The sequence below is a fragment of the Zosterops lateralis genome (assembly GCF_965231275.1).
Source record: "Zosterops lateralis genome assembly, chromosome: 4".
Taxonomy (NCBI): Eukaryota; Metazoa; Chordata; class Aves; order Passeriformes; family Zosteropidae; genus Zosterops; species Zosterops lateralis.
The window spans coordinates 3,816,364-3,835,139 of record NC_139765.1 but is presented as its reverse complement, the minus strand read 5'-3'; the positions used below and the strand labels follow the sequence as shown (position 1 = coordinate 3,835,139).

The 18,776-nt window shown below is 43.3% G+C and overlaps 1 long non-coding RNA gene across 1 annotated transcript in view; it reads left to right on the top strand.

The window, feature by feature from the left end:
• LOC310908274 overlaps positions 1-18,776 on the top strand; it is a 260,105-nt gene that overhangs the window by 74,498 nt on the left and 166,831 nt on the right. The gene's annotated exons all lie outside the window — the stretch shown is intronic.

Below are 18,776 nucleotides of genomic sequence, written 5' to 3'. Positions count from 1 at the left end.
CCATCAGAGAACTGTCCTCACAGCACCTTCTCAGACAGTCTTGGTTAAAAGGTAATTCCCAAATCTTTGCAAGTAAAAAAGGACTACCATCCTCATTGTTCAAAAGGAGGTTTGTCTGATCCCAAATTTTCAATTCACAGGAAGATAAGTGAAAGAGCCTCCAGTGAACAATCACTGTTTCTGAGCCCAAAGTGTTATTGATTATCCCTGGGTGAACATGCAGACATTTGCTGGCAGTTATTATTACATCGGGGTAATTGAGGTCCAAGGGACCCACAGGTCACTGGGGATGACTCCTCACTTCCAGGATGGCAAATGTATGCAGAACTTTGTCCTGGGTCAGAACAAAAAATAAAAGGACAAGGACCTTCTAACAGACACAGGTTTAAATTTAAAATATAAGCTTGATAGTTATTTAAGCTACAGAGCTGCTCCTTTAAAGGGTATTAAAACAGGTAGAATTTGTGGCAAGAGAAAAACAACCCTTAATACTCCTGAGGGACAGAATCTGTGTGCTCCAGAATCTTCTCAGTGGGTGGACTGCATATAAAGTCAGAGGCACAGACAGACATTGCAATTCAGATAATTGGGTGAGGAGCAAAAAAATTAGGGATCATCACAAAAATGGATTTCTCTCTGCTGTTCCCAAGTGATTGCCATTACTTGCACCAAGGAATTCCATAATGAGTTCCAAGCACCACACGAGGCCAAATAATCTCTTATTGATTCCTTAGGAAGAAAACCAATATCGCCACCTCATTTTTTATCTTCTGTGCTTATTACAGAGGGACTACACTTGATCTGAAGTCCAAAATCTTACCCCAGACTCACAGAATGTTGCAAACTTGTGTGTGTGCTTGTTGTTTCATTTCCAAAAGAAACTGCTATGCTTGTGTGGCTTCGGTAGATGTTGGAAAGTTAATTCTCCATACTAGTCAAGATCACTCTGAGGTGCCTGACTATGGACAGCCAAAATTAATGCACTTCTGCATCATTAAACCATTTTTTAAAGGAACGACATGCACAGATCTTCCCCAACTGACTGACATGAGAGAGAAACATTCTGCTGAATATAAAGATCTTCTGATGGTGCCATGAAGGAGGTAAAACATTTCACCTGCGAAGTGACAGGAGGTGAATGCCTCAGGCTTCATGTGAAACAAAAGGTGCTTTGAGCCTGAACCGTTCAGATGAAAGAATCCTTTCATTCCAGGGTAGTTTGGGTACAAATTAAGTGAGTAGGTTCTTTCCCAGAACAGAACCATCTTTTCTTCCTCTGTCACACTCAGTGCTGAAAGTTTGGTGTCTGCAAGTCCCAACTTTTTAAGGGTCTTCTTAAACAGAATGATTCCATGTTTCAGGAGTGCCTTCCACCCAAACTTCTTGACTCACCTTTAGAATTTTTTGTCAGATTCACTTTTACTCTGCCCAGACATGTGGGTAGTTATTAAAGCCAAATAAGTGCAGGGTTTGTACAAATCTTTAGGTATATCTGGGCATGTTTGCATGTATCTTTGGTTGCAGAGCTGTGCTTATTTACAGAATTATCCCCTGGCTGTAGAAATACACATATCCTTGTAAATTCATACATGACAATGTTATTAAATCTTTTGGGGAGTTTTTGCATGATGCATCTGAAAATGCCCCTTAAAAAAACCTGTTGCATTACCTTTTTTTTTTTTTTTCCTTCATGGATAACTTTCCTGCTTTAGTGGTTTCAGATATTGGAGAACAGATGACCAATGCACAGGAAGAACAGGAAAGGGGGCTTACCTTCAAGCAAACAGTTCAGAGGCACTGGAGAATAGAATAAATTTAACATCTGCTTTTCACTGTGATGTTTAAATACTTATTTCAAGAGAAATCAGCACTAGATTGCTCCAGAGACCAAGGTAAAATTGTTCTATAATTTACTCACAGAGAACAGCTCAGTCAGATTTAAATCAAGGCTTTAGAAGATGAGCAGCTTTATTTTTGGTGCAGGGATGCTCAGCACCCTCCATCAATTAGCCCCATGGAATCTTCTCCAGACAAACTACAAAACCTTAAACCTTTCCCTAAAAAGGCTTTGGAACAAGCCAACCCTTTGGGATGGGTCCTGTTTTGGAGGGAAGAGGCACAAGCTGAGTGTCCAAGGACACAAAACCCCTCAAGAGTGGCAGGGCTGAGGTTATTTTGGAGATATCTCTGCTCACTCCAGTGCTTTAATAGGCCAATGTCCACGTGTGGCAATGTGCCATCCTTCTCTTGTCTTCAGAGCACATCTCAGCTGGTCCCTCCTGGACACAGACAGAGGTTTGTGTCTTCAAAGTGGACTTGTTTCAGAGGAAAACTTATCCCAGAAATGCCTATCACTGATCCTCCCTGCTCTTTCCCCTCCCCAAGTGCCCTATTCTCTTCCTGAAGATCCCCAGCTGGCATCTGGCTGTCAGGAAGGAGGAATGGCCAAAAATCATAAATCTACAAGAAAAATCTTTCCTGTCTGTTAATGCAAGCAGGGGAAGTGAAGAAATGACATCTTAGACACGAGGTCCTGCCTTCAGGGGAAGCTGCAAGGCTTTTCCCATATCCCAGAGAACTCCTGCTCAGCATCAGGCAGCAGCAACTCACCTGCAGTGAGCAGAGCAAGTGCTGAACCCACTGAACACGGGCTCAGAGCCTCTTTAGACTCTTTAGAGGACAAAAACACAACCCATCCCAGGCTCCTGTTTCATCGCGGCCGGATGGGAGAGAAAGCAAAGCCTCCAGAGTCTGCCACGCTCCTCAGAGCTCCAGACACACTGCAAGGAGGGCCAGGGCACCAAGGAGAGGTTTGTAATTGAATTTCTGTTTATTTTGGTCCAAGGTTGAGGTCAGTGCACAATGAGGAGGTTATCAGATGACTCATATTAGCCCGGGCGCTGTGCTGGGATAAAGTTAGTACTGTGCCTACTGGGGAGATGGGAGGTTGTCAGACAGCCAGGGTACAGCCTTATATAATTCATTGCTATTTCTGAAGTCATTTTCTTGACCAAGTCTGAGAAGGGAAGGGACATTCTTTTGTAGTTGGGAACCCGGGCTTTATTCCATAATGTGCTCATCTGGACTGACAGGAAAACTCAATAGTAACATGCATTACTTGCACTTTTTAACATTTACCATGATAATAAGACATATGCAGTGATATCCAGGGTTTGTTTTTTTTTTTCCTACCTGGAAAACCACAGATGCACATTTCAAAGAAGCATTTCCTTGCTGTTTTGCCTAATTAATGACACAAGCAGTAGGAGTAAGACAAAAAAACTTTTAAAAAAACCTTTTTTTGTTTTGTTTTTGCTTCATTCAAGTCCAAGGCAAAACCTCTGTATTTTCTCTGTGGCAAGAGTATAGAATTTCCTGGGTGTCATGGGGGAGACACAAAATTAGGGATGACCCAGACAGGAAGCCAAGGGAACACAAAACAAATACTGTGCTTCATATATTTGAGCACAGGCCTTTAGGAAAGCCAGTCCACGATTATCCATCCTTTTGGATAAACCATAAAAACACTCCTAAAGCATGAAGAGCTATTTCAAAGAATCTTTTAAAAGTAAACTGGAATGGCTTCAGTGGAGTGGCACCAAAGTTGTCCAGTCTTGAGAGGAGAAGCTGAGGCAGTGGACCTTTATTACACTGAAAATAAAACTTTGGGGATGTGTCAAATCCACCTCCCAATCCCTGACAGGCTTTTGCCAAGGCCAAAGAACTGGGATCTCACATGCCCAGCTACAGAACAATAGATAATGGCCCTGAATTGAAGCAAGAGGAGTTCTTATGGACATAAGGGTGGGGGAAAAAGGCACAGCAAAATATCAAAGCACAGGAAGAGGTTGCCTAGAGATGTTTTGGTGATGGGCATTCTGTGGCCTTAAAGGTTTTCAAGACTCAACCTGACACATTTCTGCACAGCCTGGCCTGACTTCAGATATAATACTGCTTTGAGCAGCAGGCTGGACTTTGGACATCCAGAAATACTTGATTAATGTGAGTAATTCTGTCATTCTGCCCTGTGGCCCTGAATTATTTGTGCCATAAAACAGTAGCAGCTCAGAGGCCTGTGCAGCTCTGACTTATTTTGTGTTTTGTGCAAACAGAAGGAAACTAATAAAGAACAGGATGTGGCTCCCTGTCTTCCAAGGCTTCCCCAAACCATCCCCTGGAAAGACAGAATGTGGAGACCAAGGCCATGAGAGTGTTTATTGGAACAATGCATCCACAGTGGAAGAGAGATCCTTGACAAGGGGCAATGGCTTCACACTGACAGAGAGCAGGGTTAGATTGGATATTGGGAAGAAATTGTTCCCTGTGAGGGTGGGGAGGCCCTGGCACAGGTTTCCCAGAGCAGCTGTGGCTGCCCCATCCCTGGCAGTGTCCCAGGCCAGGTTGGATGGGACTCTGAGCAACCTGGGACAGTGGAAGGTGCCCCTTCCCATGGCAGGGGGTTGGAACAACACAATCTTAAAGGTCTCTTCCAACCCAAACCATTCTATGACAATCCCATATTTTGGGATAAACATTTAGGCTTTAGAGCTTTTGAAAGACAGGAAAAAAATATGAGCCAATCTGAGTTTCTGAATAATTAATTCCCCTATCCCATTCTGTATGTCCTGATCTCCAATTTGAAGCCTGATTATCCTAAGGATCAGGGGAACAAAAGCCTTTTAATCTTTTCTAGAAGCATAGGTGCTAAATATAGAACCAGCTTAAACTTTTAAAATACAATACGCCAATTCATTTGAAAAGCAACAAACCAATTAATCCTTATTTCTGCAGCTATGGGCACATTTTTTTTCTTTTCCTCCTTCAGTCAGAGATTCCTGCAATGCTTTTGTGGAGGGATGAGTCCACACAAATGACAAGGTATCATTTTCAAGGACTCCTGTGTCATAGAAACTTCATCAGCCTTCAAGATCCAGCCAGGCAAAGCCATGGCTGGGGTGACCTGGGGCAATTTGCCCTTTCAGGAGGATTCCCAGAGGTGCCTTCCAGCCAACACTTCCATGGTTTTTTCAAAAGCTCCTCAGCAGAACTCTGGCAACTCACTGGTCATACAGAAATGGGTATAAAAGTCATGTTGAATAGACCTCTTTAAACTCTGCAGACACTCCACTTATCATCCCAATCATAAAAATCCTATTCTGTACCATGGGGATCTTCCAACAGGAAGATGGGGAATCAAATCTGCATGAACAAGGATCAGCTCAGGAGTCAAAGGAGTGATACCTCCTCACATAATCTCTTTTAAAGGGTCAGATAGAAAAATAGTTGTGCATGTCTCAGCTTGAAAAAAGTCTCTCTTTTTTTTTTTTTTTTTTCCTAGCCCAACTTCCTAGCCCTCAACGAAAACCAAAATATTTTTTGAACAGTTATTTGAAAAGTCTCCCGGGCATGTCTGTTTTATACAGATTATGCTTCTTTTTTATTAACTTCAGATCAAAGCTCTTCACTCTCTAAGTAGGGAACCAAAGGGATCAGGTAAAGCAAATATCTTCTTCTCTGCAATTTCATGTGCAAACACTGAGTCTTCAGGCTGGGAAGACATGATTTAGAAGTTTTACTGCAAAAGAAAAATCTGCATTTGTACCCTGATCTTCACATGGATGACTTTACTCTCTCTCAATTTTTTTTTTTTTATTTTTTTTAATGTGATGATTATATCTAACTAGTAAGAGCACATGAAATAGTTCCTGGGTTCAATACAAGAAAAAAATTAGATAAAGTCTCTCACCCATCATCATTAGATATATCAGATGGACTATTCTGTGCAAAAATAAAGTGAGTTGATACCTCGAGTCCCCATTAAAACACTTCCCAAAGGCAAGATCCAAGCTATATTATGCTGTACAAACACTGCCAGAGATTTTTCCTGCCCCAGCCAGTCATTCACATTCAAATCCCACGCAGCTGAGCTCTGTCATATTCTTATTTTGAAACTTGCTTGCTGATGAGAAGTGCACAACCAGTTTTGCTCCCATCAGTTGTATTAAAAATAAAAGTTTGATCCTGAGGCCAGGCCAACATTTTTGTACCAGTTGCCAACCTTAAATGAACTTTAAGACCAAAACTTTATAATAAGAGCTCCATGATGAAATTTTTCTCCACCAACACAGGCAGCTCTTCTCAGCTGGAAGATGTATACAAGTGAATATTTGCAGACTCATACCCTCATCAAGAGGTAAATCCAAGGAGCTGGATTCATTACTGGGGGTGGAGAAGAATCCATTTCAGACATATTATCTGTTATCAGAGTATCTATTTCTCAAGTTTTTAGTATTTTGACAATAATCTGCTAAGGAGAGAGAGACTATTTACAAGAGCATGGAGTGACAGGAGAAAAGGGAGTGGTTTCGCACTGAAAGGAAATTTAGATTAGATATCAGGAAGAAATTGTCCCCTGTGAGGGTGGGGAGGCCCTGGCACAGAGAAGCTGTGGCTGTCCCATCCCTGGAAGTGTCCAAGGCCAGATTGGATGGGGCTCTGAGCAACCTGGGCTAGTGGAAGGTGTCCCTGCCCATGGCAAGCATGGCTTGTGTCAGCATAAACTGTATTTTACAGTAATTGAGCTGTTTATAGCAACATTTTTAGACTTATTTCTAAAACTCAAGAGGAGTGTGTGTGAAGTCACCCCTTGTCAAAAAAATCTTGAGGTACCAAACACTGACAGCTGAGCTCCCATAACTCTTCCTGTCTGTGAGATGAAAATGACTCCCCAGGAGCACTGATGCTTCCCCAGAGGACACAAGGGCTCCTCTGTGCCACCATCAGCAGCACCTGAATCAAATCAGGCTTAGAAATCCTCACTAGCTCATTCCCTGGCAGCTCAGCACATAAACAGCCCATAAAACACGGCCTTGGAGCAGGACCTGCGCTAAAAGTGTCCCAGAACTGCTCTTTGCTCAAAGTGCCACCTGATTTCTCTCTGCCCAAGCAGCTGCCCTTGTCTCTGCAGCAGTGCCACCACTGCCTGATTGCAACTAAATGCAACAGAAAGACATAAATCTCTGATAGAGCAAGTTTCCACTGAGAGGAGAAAGCCTTCCAAAGGGGAAAAAAAACCAAACCCCCCTCAACAGTTGTTAACAGAGAAGAATCCTTATACAATTCATCCCTGAATTATAAGATGTGATCAGCTCCAGAGCTCAGGTGTATCCTGATGTGTGTTTGCACAAACATTCCTTAGGAAAATGCTGGATTTGCAGGGGTTACACCAGGGCTGCTGAACAGGGGAAGCAGCACAGAACCTGCATCTTGATCCATGTCTCAGGAATTCAAAGGCTCTTCCTACAGGGTGGCCACATTCTGAACCTGCTGGGAGCTTGTGTAAGGGCTCTGTTGACATTTTGGAAAGTGAAGGAGACACATTTGGGGCTAAATCCCTGCCTGCCTCTCTCACTGCATGTTCCTGGCTTTAATCAGGGGGTGAATATAGACAGAAGTAGGAAGTGGGAAGAGATGCAGCTCGACTATTTAGAAAACAGAACTCTTCTCTGATGAATTATGCAGCTTTCCTCCATCATTTTCAAAACATATTTACAAGGAACAAACAGGTGGAGTTGCATTTCTCCAGCTGCAAAGACTTAAAGCTTTGGGAAGACTTTGTCCCACAGGGGAAAGATGAGGTGAAACACCCCATCCCAGACATGTTGATTTCAAAGCTGTGGGAATGACTCCTGAGACACAGGATATCACTTGGAAATTTAATTTTTCTGAAGTGATAGGCTTAGTTTCTCATCTGCTTAGGGCAGGAGAGAGGGGGAACCCCACCTTATTTTAAAATGGTTCAAATTAGATGATGAAAAGTTGAACAAAGAATGAAAAAACAACTACAAAGAGAGAAGAAAATCTCTTAAATTAAAGAGAGTGGCAGATCAGCTCCTCCTCTCCATTAAATCTAGTTTTCCCTCGGAATGCTGAAGAGCCTTTCAAAGTGCAGGGCTTGTCCTGACTTCAGGAGGGCACAGCAACTCCATCTCCTGGGTGAAATCCAGCTCCCTGCATCCCAAAGGCAGGTCCCAAAGCTGTCTAAATTTTGATCTAGAGATATCTTCAGGCTCTGTTGAGGCTGGTAACAGCTTTAGGTGCACAGCAGCCACACAGAGAGATGGAGAGGCCACTGTTTGGTTCCCAGTGATCAACCACAATAACCACAGCTTGGAGTTGATGATCTTTAAGGTCCCTTCCAAGCAAAGCCATTGTTTATATAATTCCATGAAAAATCACCTAGTTTTGAGGCTCTCCAAGGATGAAGATTTCACAGTCTCTTGGAGCTTTACCAACAGTGAACAATTTTCACGATGCAAACCTTTTTTCTTTGCATCATATCATTGAAGATACAGGAGTCCTCACGACAGACCCAAAATTGCAGCTCAGAACTTTTTACTTCCCACACAATTATATCTAGACTAGAGCTGTGCACAGCTGCAAGCCTGGACAGAAATCTAAAATTAGTAATAACTTCTCTAATTTCAAACCTACCTTGAGACCATCTCCTGCTCCAGGTGTCCAAAATAAGTTTCTGCCTGGATTCAGCACACTGGGGTTTGCAGATTAAAAACGTTTAAAACCCCAAAATCGTCAAAACTCCGTGATCACAAGCCCTAAGAGAGAAAGGGAATATCCACATGTAATTTCATTTGCTGACTACCTTTTAACCTCATCTTCTGGTGAGGGATTTCAATTTCCCAGGTTTCTGCTGGAAATACAATACTGCAAAGGGGAAATGGGACAGGAGGTTCCCAGAAGAGAATTTTCTGGCACAGGGAGGGAGCTGATAAGGGAAGGCACCAGAGGAGGACTGGTGGGAGATGTGAGGGTTGGGAGCTGTTCCTGGACAGAGTAATGAGGTTTTGATTCTCTGAAGTGTAAGGAGGGCTGCCAGCAGAACTTCCACCCTGGATTTCCTGAGGTCAAACTTTGGCCTGTTTGGGATGACAAAGTCCCTAAGGAGGGAGTGCTGAAGGGCAAAGGAGAGCAGGAAGGCTGGAAATTCTCCATGAGCAAAATCCAACAGGTGCAGGAACATCCCCAAAAGATGAGGCACTGGGGAAAGAGACCAATCTGGATGAACAGGGAGACTTAGCTAGAACTCAGGACAAAAAAAAAAAAAAAGGTTCAATTCCTTTGGAAGAAGAGGCAGCTGTACCAAGGACTACAAGGATGGGGTGGAGATCTGCAGGGAGAAAATTAGATGGGTCAAAGCCCAGCAAGAACTTGAACTTAAAAGACATTAAGAACTGTTCTGCTACCAAATCTTCAGCCAAAGATACCGTGGGACCATTGAAAAATGTGCCTTTTGAAGGTTTTTTTATTATTTCTATTGTTTCATAGGGATGATAAAATGAATTTTAGATGTGTTGGGAACACAAGAGAACAATTCAAGGAAGAAAGAGAAGACAAACCTGCAGGTTATGCAGGAATTTAGGCAATGCTACCAGAGACAAAGCAGCAAGGGCTCTGTTTTCTTGAACATTTCCTAAAGCCCTGCAAATATTTCAGTGTTTGGCTCTGTGTTCACTACACTTGCACTGGACTAATCTGGTTGAACAGCTGCCTTGCATTCACCTCCAAACTTTTGTGTCCCTTTTGGCAACTGGGGAACTCCCCCACTTGGCTGATAAGAGTCTCCACTCTGGTAGCTCCATGCTAAGGAATGCATTTACCTTCTTTTACCCTGTTTCACCCCTGAGAGCTGGCTTGGAGCTGCTCATTCAGCTGCGCAGCATCAACTGAGAGCAGTCCTGAGCCTCACCCAGCTCTGAATGCCTCATGTTCAAAGAGCAGCACAGGTTTTCCTCATCCAAAACCTCCCAGGGCTCCTGCTGTGGGGAAAGGAATCAGGAAACCCCCTGCCTTTCCTCTGGACATAAGCCACAAAGTTTGCTCTAGAGCCATGCTCTGCAGGAGCCAGAGGACTTTGAGCCTTGGGACTGGGTGGAAGCAAATTTTGCAAAAAAAAAAAAAAAAATCAATAATTCCTTCTAAAAATTCTCCCCTATAAAAAATGAAATATCCTTGCCTGTGGACTCCAGAGGCACTTCATTCAACCTTGAAACACACTCTCCCTAAACTCCTAAACTGGTTCAGGCAGATGTCAATTTGTACATTCCCATAACATTATTTTCAAGGCTGAGGACCAGCCAATATTCCCATCTCAAATGGAGATAAACTTTTTCCTGCCCTTTTTATTCTTAAAGCAGTTACGTATTTTTAGGGGAGGTTGTTTGTTTTTGTTGTATTGGGGGTTTTTGTTTGGTTGGTTTGTTGTGGTTTGGTTTTTTTGTTGGTTCTTTTTTCCCCACAGGCAGTGTCTTGCACAGAACATCTATTCTTTAAGTGGAGAGGACAAGGAGATCTGGTTGCTTTGTGGTTTGCTTGGTGTTTCATTCCCATTGCCAAAAATAGTTGATAGTTCCTCCTCCAGATATCACTTCCAAAACACTGCTTATACAGCCACAGCAATGAAGAGCCATATCATTAGTTTGTTAAATCAGGCTTTTTCAGAAAGCCTGGGAAATAAATCAAAACAATTGGGTGAAATAAAAGGATTATAATTATAGAAATCACACAAAATAAACCAAGTAAACAGTGTCTATTCAGAGATCGATCAGAATTTCTCCTCTGTTTTGTTCTCAGGCTGGAAAATAATGAAGGCTCCATTTGATGCTTGATTACAGGATGACTGCAAGAGATCAATAGGACAAGACTATGAAGGCAGTTAAGAAAATCCTTTGAATGAAAAGAAACTAGGAAGAAAAAGTAGCTTACTTTATCTGGCCTATGAAAATGAAGTAGAAAATGCCCAAGAAGTTGAAGCTGATTGCTTTTTTTTTGGTTTCCCAGGAGGGAAAAATATAAAGGAGAGAAATTTCTAAGCTAAAAGACAATCCTGGCTTAAGAAGAACATGTGGACTTGTTTATCCACAGTCCCTGAAGAAAGATACAGATTAAAAATTGGGGAGAAGTTTCTCAGGAGCAGAACTATGAAGTTCTGGAACAAACAGGGGGCAAAGGAGCCCTTTTTTGACACAGTTGGAATAGTTCTTCCCTTGCAGGATTTATGGGCTGTGTGCTCTGTGCACACACAAGAAATTGTCCTCAACAGCATTGTGGGAACCTGCTGCACATCAGAGCTATGAAACACTTGCACAGCCCTTATTTATATTTTTTTGGTCAAAGTTTACTGAATCTTTCCTGTTCCTAGTAATCTTTTTGAGATGATGAAATCACCAGAGTTAAAAAAAGCCAAGACAAAACTGTCCAACCTGATGAGGAGAGTTTTAAACTAAGAATGATGGAGGGAGGGAGAGAGTGAGCAGCAGTTTGGTGAAGAAATGGTGGATGGGGTTATCAAGCAAACAGGGGATGGTGTGAACAGAAAGAGTGAGGGGCCCAAAACTGGCTACAGCACTCGAGGTGTGGCCTCACCAGTGCCCAGGGACACACAGAGGGACCAACCACATCCATAATTAACAGCACAGACTCCCAAATCCAGGCATTGCTCAGTGAAATGCACAAAAATCAACTTCACAGCGGCTTAGCAGGGTCTGTGCAAACGCAATCTGCCATAATTGCACCAGCAAGATGTTGTGAAGGACCCTTCCCTTACAGAGGGAGACGTTGGCTCATGTTTCTGAACATTTAAAAGCGTGGACAACTTGACACAGTCCCTGAAATTCTGCACTGCTGCAGTGTCATGCTTAGGGGAAACAGCCCATCTGTGGAGGCTTCAAGCAGTCAGACACTTCTAAGGTTTCTATCTTGAAAGGAAGAGGATGAACAGGATGAGAAATAACTTTTTTTATGCCCATTTTTATCATCTCAATTCACAGAGAAGGATTTCTCTGTGAAGGATCAAATGACATAATTATAGAGTCACGGAATTGCTTGGGTTGAAGAGTTGAAAGATCATCCAGTTCCAACCACTCTGCCATGGGCAGGGACACCTTCCACTAGATCAGAGCCCCATGGATACTTCCATTACAAAATATTTTATTGTTCTAAAGGAATAATGGTAAATTAAGGTGATTTTTTGTTTGCTGACACACACAAGCAGTGCCCATCACAGAGAGTTTTAAGGCAGATTTAACACGTTTGAGGAAGACACTTTGGAGAGAGATTTTGTAGAATAACAAGTAAGAGCATGTTTTGCCCTGTGTGAAGGTGATTCACCTCATGAGATACTGACCTCACTGTGGCCTTGCAGTGTCTGAAGGGAACCCACAGGAAAGATGGAGAGAGACTCTTGACAAGGGCCTGGAGTGACAGGACAAGGGGCAATGGCTTCACACTGACAGAGAGCAGGGTTAGATTGGATATTGGGCAGAAATTGTTCCCTGTGAGGGTGGGGAGGCCCTGGCACAGGTTTCCCAGAGCAGCTGTGGCTGCCCCATCCCTGGAAGCGTCCAAGGCCAGGTTGGATGGGGCTCTGAGCAACCTGGGACAGTGGAAGGTGTCCCTGCCCATGGCAGGAGGGTTGGAACTGGATGATCTTTAAAGTCCCTTCCAACCCAAACCATTCTGTGATGGTCATGTAAAACCTCACAACCACAGCTCCCTCAGAACTCACACAGTGAAATGTTCTCTATTTATCCCATAGCTCTAAATGTGTTTGCCATCATCATCTTGTTCTCAGGGCTTCTCCCCTGCAAGCCCCAAGGCCTGTTTTAACTGGGGGATGTTCACCACCAACATTTAATAAACAGTAATTACTTGAGCTTTAATCTGTCCTGCAGGTTCTTCCAAGAGGAACTCAAACCTTCAGGGAGAAAATCAACTGTTATGATGCTTTTCTGAGCTATAAGCAGACAAGGTTTTTTTGCCCTCCCTAAAGAGCAGCAAGCCCTGTCACAGTGTGACATAGGTAGCAAACTGTGAATCTAATTAAGTGTATAATTATGCAGCAGATTGCAGCACAGTGTGCTATTACTTAAACCAACTGACTTGCCTGCCAGTCCCAGAGACACAGAACTCTTTGCAGACTGAGCTGAACACATTAGGGAGCATTTCTAGAGTGGGGTGAAGAAGGAGCCAGGCTCGGTTCATCCACACTAACACCATTTAAACCCCTTCAAGAGCAAAAAAACCCAAAAAACAACAAAAGTGCAGCAGACACACAAACTCAACATCTAAAGAAGGTGCAAAAAGAAGCTTGGGCAATGCTATGGAGATGCTCATAAAGGTTTGCAAATATTTGTCACAGCCTTTTTTGGATGTGGTTGTCAGCGTAGAGCTCTAGCGCAGTAAATTACAGAAAATTGATAATAACCTCCTCAAATTGCCTGTGTACAACAAGAATTTCCCCTTTAGCAAAACTCCCCTTCCCACAGAAGCACGAGCTGGGAGATGTGTGCCATTGCACCATGGAGCTCCCAGATCTGAGTCCTGACACTTGGCATAAATAACACTTCCAGCGAGAATTCCTGTTAAATAATCCACGCAGAACTGACCTACATTTGCAAATCTCTTTTTGAACCACTGCAACAGGAATATAAATGGAATTAGGAAGCCAGCACTGAATTCAGAGCTCTGTGTGCCCACCACAGCAGGGCTCAACTCAGGTGTGGTTTGGGCTCCAAAGCTGCTGCCCATTACTGTTGTTGCTTCAGGCACTTGGAAACAGATGGCACATTTCTGGGGAATTCTGCAGGCAAACACACACTGCCAGGTACCATTTTGCCTTGTCTGGGAGAACCAGGGAGTCCAAGCAGATCCACAGTGAACAGATGGAAAAACACGCTCCGAAGTAACGCCAAGCCTCCCGAAAAATCAGGAAAAAACGTGGTTTGAAATCTAATCTGAGATTACAGCCCTGACTGATAACTGAAGATGGAATCTGCTGGTGTCAGGGAGGTAGAAAACAATTGCTAAAATCACATTTGCTACAGAAAGTTGAGCTGAACACCCAGGTACTGTCACAGTGCTTGGTTTCAAGGAAGGATCTCCATGCAAAGCCCCAGATTCCAGGCATAGAAACTGGGAAATGACCCTGATCTGCCCTATGGGATTGATGGACCCTCCCTGGCATTGGCAGTTTTTGGTCTTGCACAGTTTGCTGAGGTGAGCAGCTCTGCCCTTTAGCCCTCTCAGTGCTGGTAATTAATTGCCAAGCTGGTGGATGTCCTCACCTCACCTGGGTCTCAGCACAAGGGAAAAAGGCTTCCAGTCTGCTGAATATTTAAAAAAAATCCTCAGGTTATGTACCAGAAAATTAATGCAACATGCACTGCACTGGAAAATGGGTACAAGAAAGAGAGACATACAGCAGGTTAAACAGCATCAACAAAGCCCAGGAACATCAACCAGATAAGAAAAAAAAAAAATAAAATTAAACCAGAGAATGAAGGGTACCTTCCTGTATTTTGTATGGGAATGGAAAACCTGTGCTGTGATATGAACAGCAATAGAATAGATGAAACCAATATTAAATCATCTAACTTTCTGAAAACTACAATTTTTCCCCTCTTGCTTTTGACAGGAGACAGATGAAATTTAAATAATAATTTGGCTCAGTGTTGCCAGCTGATCCTGACTGGAGCACACTTGATGCAAGCAGGGCTCTATACCCCGTTGATAACAAGCACACTTGAGGTTTCAACAGGGCTGCAGTTTCACAAAGAGGGAGGAAAGTGAAAAGGTAAATCTAAATTTATCTCCTGACTTTAGACAAGCCAAGCAAAAAAAAATAAATGTGAATGAAAGCAATGTGTTTTTTTTAAATTATCTTATTATTGATTAGCACAGTTTCACCACACAAAGTTTGATCAGAACTAATCAAATGCCCCAGTGACAGATTAAATTATTCTCTCTGTTCTCTTATTTAGTTTCCTCTTAAAGAACCTGGCAATTAATTGTCCCTTAAATAGCTCCTGTCTCCAGACCAGCTCTTCTTTCCATTCCACCAGATGCTACAGAATAAAATCTTTTCTTTCTTTTTAAATTCTTCCTCCCAAGGTGGGTTCCTGCTGCTCATGCAGTAAAGCCAAGCTTGAGCACACAGCCAAGGAGGGAAGAATTTCTCTGCATTTCTGAATTTTCTCCTTTTCAGCAAGATTTTTTTTCCACAGAAAGGGTTATCAAACACTGGGATAAGCTGCCCAGGGATGATGAGTCTGTAGTTCTAAAATGAAGTCAGTGGCCTGGGTAAGTCAGATTAGGAATTTCAAATAGACTTAAGCCAGTTTTTGAAGACTAGCATGAAAAATTTCAAATATTTACAGCAAAAGTAAATTAATGGGGAAGGGGATTGTTCTTTATTTTATGCTCTATCACTAGATTTTTCTAGTTTCAAGAAAACACAAGGATGTGAGTGGTTATTCTTCTTTTGTTAAAAATCCATAAATGCACTGAAGCGCAGGCTGGGAAAACTCTAAAGGCAGTAAAAAAAAAGGAATAAGGTGGTCTGGGGAGCAAACAAACGTGGAAAAATGAGTGGCTCTTTCTTTCCTACCCAAGCACAACTTAAGGGTATAAAGTACCCCATACATGGAGTGTATGTGGGAGAAACAGGTAAGAAAAATGCTACCAAAACTAGAAACAAGCAAACATCTTTTGTTTTCATTTCTACTCAATTGTGTTACTAAATTACTGCTCTGACACATTGTTAGGACACAAACTCTGCTTTGCCCAGGCTGCCCTCAGCCTTCAGAGGCTCAAAAAAATGCAGTGGCAGCACCAGCTTTATTTTAATTGACAGCAACATTAGCTAGAGGTGAACTTCCAAAGGAAATTGTACCTACAGAACGTGTATGTGCTCCTATTTTCTACCCTTCCCTCAGTAAGACAAGGTCAAATTCACAAATAACAAAACCTGGCAGTTGGTTTTGCCCAGCCTTCCCTCCAGCCACACCTGAGCACACTTGAAAGGCTCCTCAGCTGCAGGCAGTTGGACAAATCCCTTACAGCACCTGAGGTGCTCCTCTGGCAGAACAGGGTTTCTGTTTCTTGGTTCAGATTGCTTTGACCAGGGACCAGAAGCTGAGAGGCATCTCCTCCCTGCAGAGGAGGAATAGTAAGGTTAGGGATTGCAATAGTAAGGTTCAGGGATAACCTTGAGACGAGTGAACTCAATGGTTGTAAAGCAAGGAACATGCACCTCTATTGCCAAAATCACAGAATCACAGAATGGATGGGGTTGGAAGGGTAAAGATCAGCCAGCTCCAACTCTCTGCCATGGGCAGGGACATGTCCCACCAGCCCAAGTTTCTCAGAGCCCCATCCAGCCTGGCCTTGGACACTTCCAGGGGCAGCCACAGCTTCTCTGGGTAACCTGTGTCAGGCATGGATGGCGTCCTGTCCTTCAGGTGTGACAACTCTGCTTTAGTGTCACCTGTAAAATTACTGAGGGTGCACTCGATCCCTTCGACATCATTAAAAAGGCATGAAATAACAGAGGTCCCAGTATGAGGGACACTGCTCATCCCCAGTGTCCATCAGGACAGTGAGCTCTTAACCACTACCCTTTGTATTTGCAAAACACCTTTGAAGGGAGGTATTTAATGGCTTTTTAATCGGTTGGATCAGGCCAGAGGATAAATGTTGGGCAAGGAGGTTCCAGAAGGGATGGATGGAAAACCGGGATCAGGATTTGCTAAGCAGCAGCTCCGACTACTGGCGATTCAATGTAAGCCAGGTCTGTGGCTATAGGGGTGAAGCAATGTACACATGTTGCTATCCTACCCACGTCTCTCCAGCTCTGGATTCCATATCCTGCTCCAAGCCAGAATCTCGACAACAAAATCACTGACGTTCCCTAGTGACGATGAGAAAGGCAATTTCCACTCTGTAGCTTGCAGCATGCCCAGCTGATGTTAAGTTTTTCCAAGATGGAATGGTGTTCAGGGAGTGAGTCCCAGGAAAGAAGCCCTATAGCAGCATAACCATCACTGTCCTCAGTTCTGCCACCAGCTTCCCTTTGCTCTTTTGTCACTGCCCTTCACCTTCTGCTCCCCTACCTCAAACAAGTTGCAATAATATTCTCATTAATTACTCAGAATTTAGATTACTTTAAATGTGACAGTCCTCTGCTCTCCTTTCATAGAATTGTATCCATGTGCAGTCCTTAGAGCAGAGAGAAAAGAAATGACAGCAGGGAGAGAGAGGTAACTACAAAATAATTACCGCCAGCAAGAACACTCCTCTCAGTCATTAAAATCTGTCCTCTAAGCAACTGGAGAAACCTTTAAGCTTTTCTCAGCCTGGGGAAAAGGAGGCTCAGGGGAAACTTTCTGACTCTGCACAACACCCTGATAGGAGGGGACAGCCAGAACAATAGGAAACAGCTTCAGGTTGTGCCAAATAAGGTTCAGGTTGGACATCAGGAAGAACTTTATGGAAAGAGTGGTCAGCCATTGCAAGGGGCTGCCCAGGGACACTGGAATCCCCATCACTGGAGGTGTTCAAGAAATCACTGGATGTGGCACTCAGTGCTCTGGTCTAATTGTCAAGGTGGTAACCAAAGATTGGACTCAACAACCTCGGAGGTCTTTTCCAACCTTAGCAATTCTATGGATTACAGCAATTCTGTACTCAGGGCTGTATTATAAAAAAAAGGAATTGCTTCAGAAAGGTAACTAAGGAGAAATTACAGCATCATTCCTGCAGGGTGGGAAGTGCTGTGTAAGGCAAAGTATTGTGGTGTGATGCTCCACTTTACCCATATCCCTGATGTGGAACAGCTGCTTCAGGTAAATTTCTCATGGATATTCACCCCTTTCCCACTCTCCAATGGCTGTCTGAATTAAAACCCTGTAGGAGACCTCACCTGGAAAAACTGTGGGGGGGAAATAAACACTTCCAGATCTGGCACCTCACCTTCCAACACTGCCTTTGCTGGCTTTTCCTGCAGCACTTTGCCATCTGAAAATGGAAACTGCTCGTTAGCCATGCAGAGCTATGTGATAATTGCATCTCTCTGTACTCTGGTGAAGTTCAGGAACACGAGTGCTGTCACAGCAGGATGTGAGCAACATGTAATAAATCAAGATCAGGGCCACACTTAGCAAATGAGTGCTAATGAGACTGCAGAGTTAGGGTCTGATAGAGGAAAGCTGGCAGTCAAAAATAATAAAAGTTGAGGCTCAAATTACAACAATACACACTTTACTTCCAGTTTGTCCTAGCTTTTGAACTGGCAGAAAATAAACAGTGAACTGATGTTATCAAAAGAAAAATAAACAATCCATGAGAGCCAAATGTAATACTTCCTTCAATGGCAGGATCAAAACCCTCACACTATCACAAGAGCCCACCTCTTTCTCATAGAGTAAACATTAGCAGCAGCAGTTTTGATGTGGAACAAAATGTGGAAGCTCTTGAAATCTGAGAAACACTTTGCCCAGGAGTTTCACAGTAGTTTGGCATTACAGAAAGAGTGAGAGAGTCTGTTCTTTGGCTACAGCAATCAGTTGAGGGAGCTGGGGGTGTTTAACCTGGAGAAAAGGAGGCTCAGTGACCTTGTGGCTCTCTACACCTCCCTGAAAGGAAGCTGGGACTTTCTTTAGGACCTGCGTTCAGCGCAGAAAACCAAATTCAGAAGAGTCAAAAACTGAAAACCACACTTTGTCTGAGATCTCACAGTCTGAGTAAGTGGCATTCCCAGCAATCCCTACTGGAAAGGGCACGTTCTGGGTGACCTAGTCCCCCACCTGAACACTCTTGAAACCATTTGAGCACCTCAAGTTCAGTGACACATTTGCTCTGAGAGCCAAGGGAGAAAGGGACAAGTGTTATGGCACACTCCCTCTAGTCCCAACTTTCAAAAC